This window comes from Carlito syrichta, unplaced genomic scaffold (genome assembly GCF_000164805.1).
Source record: "Carlito syrichta isolate Samal-C Ts95f unplaced genomic scaffold, Tarsius_syrichta-2.0.1 Scaffold142924, whole genome shotgun sequence".
NCBI lineage: Eukaryota > Metazoa > Chordata > Mammalia > Primates > Tarsiidae > Carlito > Carlito syrichta.
Window position 1 is genome coordinate 78,671 of NW_007087020.1, and position 7,221 is coordinate 85,891.

Below are 7,221 nucleotides of genomic sequence, written 5' to 3' on the forward strand. Positions count from 1 at the left end.
TTATCAACTCCTTCCTATTTTCCTCTTGTCTCTCCTCAATTCTTTTTATTCTCTCTATTAATGTCTTGATGTCTGGGTTTATAGTATGTGACTAGTCATTCTGGGGTCTCTACATTGTTTGCATTCTGAAGTGTATCCTCAGTGTCTGACCTCCCAGGGGTCTGTGTGAGACCTATATTCTTCTTTTGGTTTTTCTTCATTTGTGTAGATTTTCCTCCCCACTTTTTCCTTTTTTCCCCATCTTCTTTAAATCTGTTGTTCAGGGGTGGTGGGGTTGCTTTTACTTCTGTTTTCTCAATCTCCTATTCTTCCTTGTGTGAATCCTCTGACTTTGTTCTATTCTGAAGCTGGATTCTATGTTGGGGGCTATACTTTTTGCAGTTTTGAGATTTAATGAAGAGGGGAGCTGTGATTCCAAATCTGTCTGCAGATCCCAGTATCCACCGACAGATGTATGGATACCCTGGAACCCACTTCCCACTGCCTTGCAACCTGTCCATGCAGTGGGGGGTATAGGTTTGCTTCCTGTAAGCAAAACGAGGTAAGAAAAAGGAAAGAAATAGGATGTGGGGCCGGGGGGGGAAAAGGAAGGTGGAGAGAGAGAAGAGTAAGAGGGAAAACATACAAAGGTACCAACTAACAAATGAAAATAAACACAAAAACATATGAGTCAGAGAAAAAAAACAAAAACACAATAACAACAACAAAACCAGAACATACAATCATACAGACACACACACTGACCAACCTCCTTATGATGTACTATTCCCCTACACAATCATGAGGTCTTAGATCCCAACTTGGAGGCTGGGCAGTACTGGGCAGAGTGGGGCGGGGCAATGCTCCAACTGGTCTCTGATTCTACTGCAGCCAGTTCCAGCTGAGGGAGGCAGAGTGCAAGATAGCTGGGCGCTGCAGGTCAGCATGTCACAGTGTGGTTTGGGCCTCTTTTTCTTTCTTTGTTCTTTGTCCCAAGGGGAGGCTGGGGAGAGCTGGGCAGAGCTGGATGCGGAAATGCAGGTCTCTGCCTGGTCTCGGAGCTCCAGCTGTTCTCTGGTCTCGCTGTGGCCAGGGCCGAGTTGAGGGAGACAGAGTGTGAGATGGCTGGGCATTGCTGGTCAGCATAGTGTAGGGCAGTTGGGATGGATGCTGCAGCCAGCAAGGGAGCCTGGAGCTCTGAGGGTGGGAGCTGAGGGCCTCTGTGGGCAGCGGCAGCTGGAGGTGGGGCAGGGTAGTGCAGCCAGGGAGTGAGCCCGGAGCTCCGCGGGGTGGGAGCCAAGGGCCTCCATGGGCAGTGGTGGCTGGGGGTGGTGTGGGCCAGTGCAGCTGGGGAGGGAGCCCGGAGCTCCACCGGACAGGAGTCGAGAGCATTCATGGGTGGTGGCAGCTGGGGGCATGGCAGTGCAGCCAAGGAGGGAGCCCAGAGCTCTGCAGGGCAGGAGCCGAGGGCCTCCACTGGCAGCAGTGACCAGGAGCAGGGTGATACAGTTGGAGAGGGAGCCCGGAGCCCCACGAGACCAGGAGCCAAGGGCTGCCTGGGGTGGAGCAGCAGTGGCCGCAGTAGTCGAGCAGTGCATGGAACTGAAGGCCTCTAGGCCTCACACTGGTGCAGCTAGCAGGGGGGAAAAGTGGGAGTTTTTATGGAAACTCACTTTCGCAGAGATTCTCACAGTCCCACCTATGTCATCGCCATCTTACCAGAAGTCTACAGGTTTCAATGTGTAGCAGCACTGTTGTTTAAAATTGTTATTACTGGTCATATTGTGTTTGTAGAAACTATATTTTCCCCAAAGTAGATATAATTTTACTTGAAACAACCGGATATAAAGTATGGAATCTGTTTAAGCCCTTAATAACTAGACTAATACATATAGAAAGCTATTAAGATTTTAGATATTTTTAATTTATTTAAGAAAAATGAAATTCCTTCCAGGTACTATCAAAAACAAATGAAACTTCCTTTACCCTTTGTCATGTGTTATTGGCATGTATTCAATCTTTTACCAGAATAGGACACTTTCTTACATGGAAAGATAAAATAATGTATTATCATTCTTTGTGAAAATTCAGTGAACTTATATGATATGTAGTTCTTCTCATAATAAGGAAGAATAGTAAGTAATCCTTTAGATGTGCGACTGGCAAATACCAAAAGACTATTTGTCAATTATACACATCTTAAGGTATTTGAAATATACATCTTTTTTTTTTCAAATTAAACTAAAACAAAACCTTTCTATCTCATGTAAGAAAAGCTTGAAATGGAAGAAATAATCTTGGACAGTAGAAATACAAATTGAAAATCAGGAACATATCTATTCAAACAAATAAGGAATTTGAGATTATAACTTTAATTAAGGCTGAATTTTCTTTTTTATTTTAAAGATGTGGGGTCCAATTCAGGGATAGGTAGATGTGCAATCATTGTACAGGTAGTTTGGGCCTCCATTTGGTCTGCACTTCACCTGGTTTGAGATCAGGTACTCTTACTGATGTTATGTGCACCCCCTTCCCTTCCCAGGCAGTGTCCTGCTACTGCCAAATCCTTTCTTAGAGGTAATTATAAATTTTCAGGGTCTGCTTATGAGTGAGAACATGTAGTATTCAGTTCTTCATTTCTGTGATAGATCGCTGAGTATGATAGACTCTAAATCCATCCAAGTTGCTACAAAATCCATAATTTTGTCCTTCTTTATGGCTGCATAATATTCCATTATGAATATGTGCCACATTTTTTTTAACCAGTCAACTTTCAATAGGTAGCAGGGTTGGTTCCATGTTTTTGCTATTGTGAATAATGCTGCAATAAGCATGCATGTGCAGGTATCTTTTTTATACAATGATTTGGTTACCTCTGGGTATATACCCAGAAGAGGATTGCTTGGCCATATGGAAAGTCAATTTTTAGATCTCTTGGAAATTGTCACACTGTTTCCACAGAGGGTGTATTAGTTTATACTCCCATCACTCCTTTTTTACCACATCTTCTCAAGCACCTGTTGTTTTTTGAGTTATTGATGATGGCCATCCTGACTGGAGTTAGGTGATATCTCAACGTGGTTTCAATTTGCATTTCTTTGATGATTAATGAGGCTGAAAATTTTTTCATGTATCTACTGGCTGTGGATATGCCTTCTTTTGAGAAGTGTCTATTCATATCTTTTGCCCACTTTTTAATAGGGCTGTTTGGTTTTTTTCCTTCTGGCATATTTGAGTTTCATGTAGATCCTGGATTTTAGGCCTTTGTCAGATGTACAGTTAGCAAATATTTTTTTCCCATATTGTGGGCTGACTCCCTGCTCTCTTTATGGTTTCTTTGACTTTGCAGAAGCTTTTCAATTTGATGAGGTCCCATTTGTCTGTCTTAGTTCTATGGCATTCACTTTTGTGGATTTGATCGAGAATTGGTTGCCTACTACAATGTGCATAAGATTGTTTCCTGTGTTTTTTTCTAGGATTCTTATAGTTTGAAGTTTTATGTTTAGATCTTTGATCCATCTAGAGTTGATTTTTGTGTTTGGTGATAGATAAGGGTCCTGATTCAGTTTTCTGCATGTGGCCAGCCAGTTTTCCCAGCACCATTTTCTGAATAAGTTCTCCTCTCCCCTGTGGTTGTAGGTGAAGGCTTGACTGAAGATGAGTTGGTTGAGTATTAAGGTTTTGCTTCCAGAATCTCTATCCTGTTCCATTGGTCTATTTAGGAAAACTTTGTGTTGAGTGCTTATATGTTTAGGACGGATATTTCTTGTTGATGTATTGAACCTTTTTTCATTATGTAGTGTCCTTCTGTATCTTTTTAAATTTTAGGTAGTTTAAAGATTGTTTTGTCTGATATTAATATCATGACGTCTGCTTTCTTTTGTGTTCCATTTACCTGAAAATTTTTTTCCATTCTCTTTTATTCTGTGAGATTTCTTTGTTTTGAGATATGTTTCCTGGTGGCAGAAAATTGTTGGATTGTGTTTTTTTTTTTAACCCAATTTTCCATTCTATGTCTTTTCACTGATACATGTAGTCCTTTCATGTTTGGGCTGATTATTGAAATATGAAAGTTTATCCCTGTCATCAGGCCCTGTCATCAAATATAAAGTTCTTTGTTGTTATTGCTGTTGTTGCTGTTCGTGTGCTTATTTTTTGTTGGTTTTCTTTTGATTTTGGGGTTGATATATGTGTGTTTTCAATTCTGCAGTCACAATGCATGCTGTGTTGTTTCGGTTTTCCTGCATTCTTGGCAAGAGTGTGGTCATTCTCTTTTTTTCCTTCTTCTGTGTTTAATACCTTCTTATATGTCTCTTGTAGAGCTGGTCTGGAGACAGCATGAACTCTTAAGGATTGAATGTCTGGAAAGGACTTTAATTCTCCATCACTGACGAAGATTAGCTTAGCTGGGTAGGAAATTCTTGGTTGGAATTGTTTATCCTTCAGAACTTTGAAGATTGGACTCCAGTCTCTTCTAGCCTATAGTGTTTCTGTAGATAAGTCTGCTGCCATTCTTTTTCTTTCTTTCTTTCTTTTTAATTTTTTTTTGGGGGGGGGGGTTGGAGTCTCACCCTTGTCATCCAGGCTGGAGTACAGTGGCACACTCAGCCTTCCAAGTAGCTGGACCTACAGATGCACACCACCATACCGGGCTAAGGACTATTCTAATTGGTCTTCCTTAGGAGGTAGTCTGACCTTTCTCTCTCACTGCCTTTAGGATTTTTTCTTTTATACCTACTTTATGTAAGTGAATTATTATGTGTCTAAGAGTTGGTCTGCCTTGTAGGGGTTCTCTGAATCTCTTGTGCTTGGATTGTTGCATCTCTGATGAGATGGGGGAAGTTTACTTGGATAACTTCATGGAATATTTGTTCCAATGTGGTCTCTGTCTCCAATTCTGCCTCAGGAATGCCAGTCAGGTGTAAGCTTGGCCTCTTAATATAATCACACAAATCTCAAAGGCTTTATTCTGTCTTTTTAGGCTTTCTTTCTATGTTTTTAACAGTTTGGTTTAGTTCTATATTTTGGTCTTCAAGCTCTGAAATTCTGTCTTCTGCTTGGTTAATTCTGCTTTTCATGCTTGTCAGTTTGTTATTTACTTCATTTACTATATTCTTTGTTGCCGTCATCTCAGTCATCAACTCTTTCTTCTTTTATTTCTTCATTTCTGTCTATCCTTTCCATGAGTGCCTTGATATCTGGATTTGTGGCTTGAGATCAGTCATTCTGGGAGCTCTTCATTGTTTGAGTTCTGAAGTCTGTATTCTCAGACTTTTCAAAGGTCTGAGGGTTCCTCTGGTCTTCCATTTGTGTTGGTTCTTCCCCCTCCATCTTTTTCTACTACCCTCTTTAATTTTTTTGCTCAGTGATAGGAGGATAGCTTTCACTTCTGTTTGCTCAACTCCCTATTCTTCCTTACATAGACCCTTTGGATTTGTTCCATTTTGAAGCTGGACTAGGGGTGAGGGGCTGTGCTGTCCCAACTCGGACACTGTGTTGGAACTTGATCCAGTGTGGGGGGTGGAACTCTGTCTCTCAGTCGTGTGTTGGAGCTTGATCCAGTGGGGGGGTGGAACTCTGTCACTCCTACATGTGTTGGAGCTTGATCCAGAATGGAGGGTGGGACTCTGTCTCTCAGTATCATACACCTGGAGTATCCTCCCTAAGCAAATGGTGGTTGATCCTAAAGGGGTGCAGAAATCATCCCTCAATATCAGGATGCATAGTGCCCAGAATCTGGCAAGCTAGAAAAGGTCCCTGACCCAGTTCAGGGACAGAGCAAGGCTGAATTTTCAATAGCATGATTTTATGGATGAATATGGTACATACCTTAAATAGTTTCTGCTAAAATTTTAGTCATTTGTGAAATTTTCTCTCATGTTTTCTTCATAAATATGGTCAAAAAACCAAAAGTATTAGAATTACTTTGCAATTTGATCTTATTTCTTGCAAGGGCATAAAGTGAAATTTTAAAAACTAAAACAAAAAATATGTAAGCCTTGGACTCAGAAAGCTGTGAGTTTAGGTTACAACTCTGCCAATTTCTGCTTTGGTGACTTAGGACAGTTATTTAATTTCTGTGAAGTTTATCTTCATAAAAAATCTAGGATTGGCTGTGTGCCATTGCCTCGGCGGTTTCGGTTTGGGCTGCGCTGGTCTGCGGAGGCTGGGCTTGTGGGGCGCGGGGAGCAAGGGTTCCGGATCCTGGCCACAAGGATTGTTAAAATGAGTCTTCGGAAGCAAACCCCTAGTGACTTCTTAAAGCAAATCATCGGGTGGCCAGTTGTGGTAAAATTAAATTCTGGAGTGGATTATCGAGGGGTCCTGGCTTGCCTGGATGGCTACATGAATATTGACCTGGAGCAGACAGACAAATATGTGAATGGCCAGCTGAAGAATAAGTATGGGGATGCATTTATCAGAGGAAACAATGGTAACATCAGCACACAGAAGAGAAGGATGTGAAGACACCAAGAGAGCAGTACTTCTTCTAGTTGGATATATTTTTTATGAAGTTTTTCTATTTTTTTTGCAACATAATTTGTCCTGTTTTTATATAGTAGTTGTTGTTTTTTTTCACTGACATGAGTAAGATAAATATGTAAAATTGTGGATTTAATTGTGACATGATCTTTCACATTTAAGTTTCAGTTGTTTCTTTTACCTCTGCATCAGTGTACAAAATGCTTAAAGAATAAAAAAGACAAAATCTCAAAACAAACAAACAAACAAAAATCTAAGACAGCCTCCCCTAAGTGGTTGCTGGGAGGATTTCATGAGATAATTTATGTAAAACATTAATTACGTAAAGCGCATTCAATAGGTGTTAGTCCCACTTCTCTCTTTTTCAAACATCTTATTGTGATAAGAACACTTAACATGAGATCTACCCTCTTAACATACTTTTAAGTGTGCAATATGGTTTTGTTATCTATAGGCACAGTGTTGTACAGGGGTTCTGTAGAATTTATTCATCTTTTATAAACTGAAATTTTATACTGTGTGATTAGCAACTCCCCATTTTTCCTCCATATTGTCCATGGCAATCACCATTTTATTATTTGCTTCTATGAGTTTGACTATTTTAGATGTCTCATATAAGTAGAATCATACAACATTTGCCCTTCTGTAACTGGCTTATTTCACTTAGCATAATTACCTCAAAGTTCATTCATACTGCTGCATATTTCAGAATTCCCTTCTTTTTTTTTTTTTTTTTCATTAATCAGTATTTTTTATTAT

At 40.3% G+C, this 7,221-nt stretch overlaps 1 pseudogene; it reads left to right on the top strand.

Moving 5' to 3' along the window:
* Positions 1-6,189: 6,189 nt before the first annotated feature.
* LOC110594817 lies at positions 6,190-6,696 on the top strand (annotated as a pseudogene).
* The last annotated feature ends 525 nt before the right edge of the window (positions 6,697-7,221 follow it).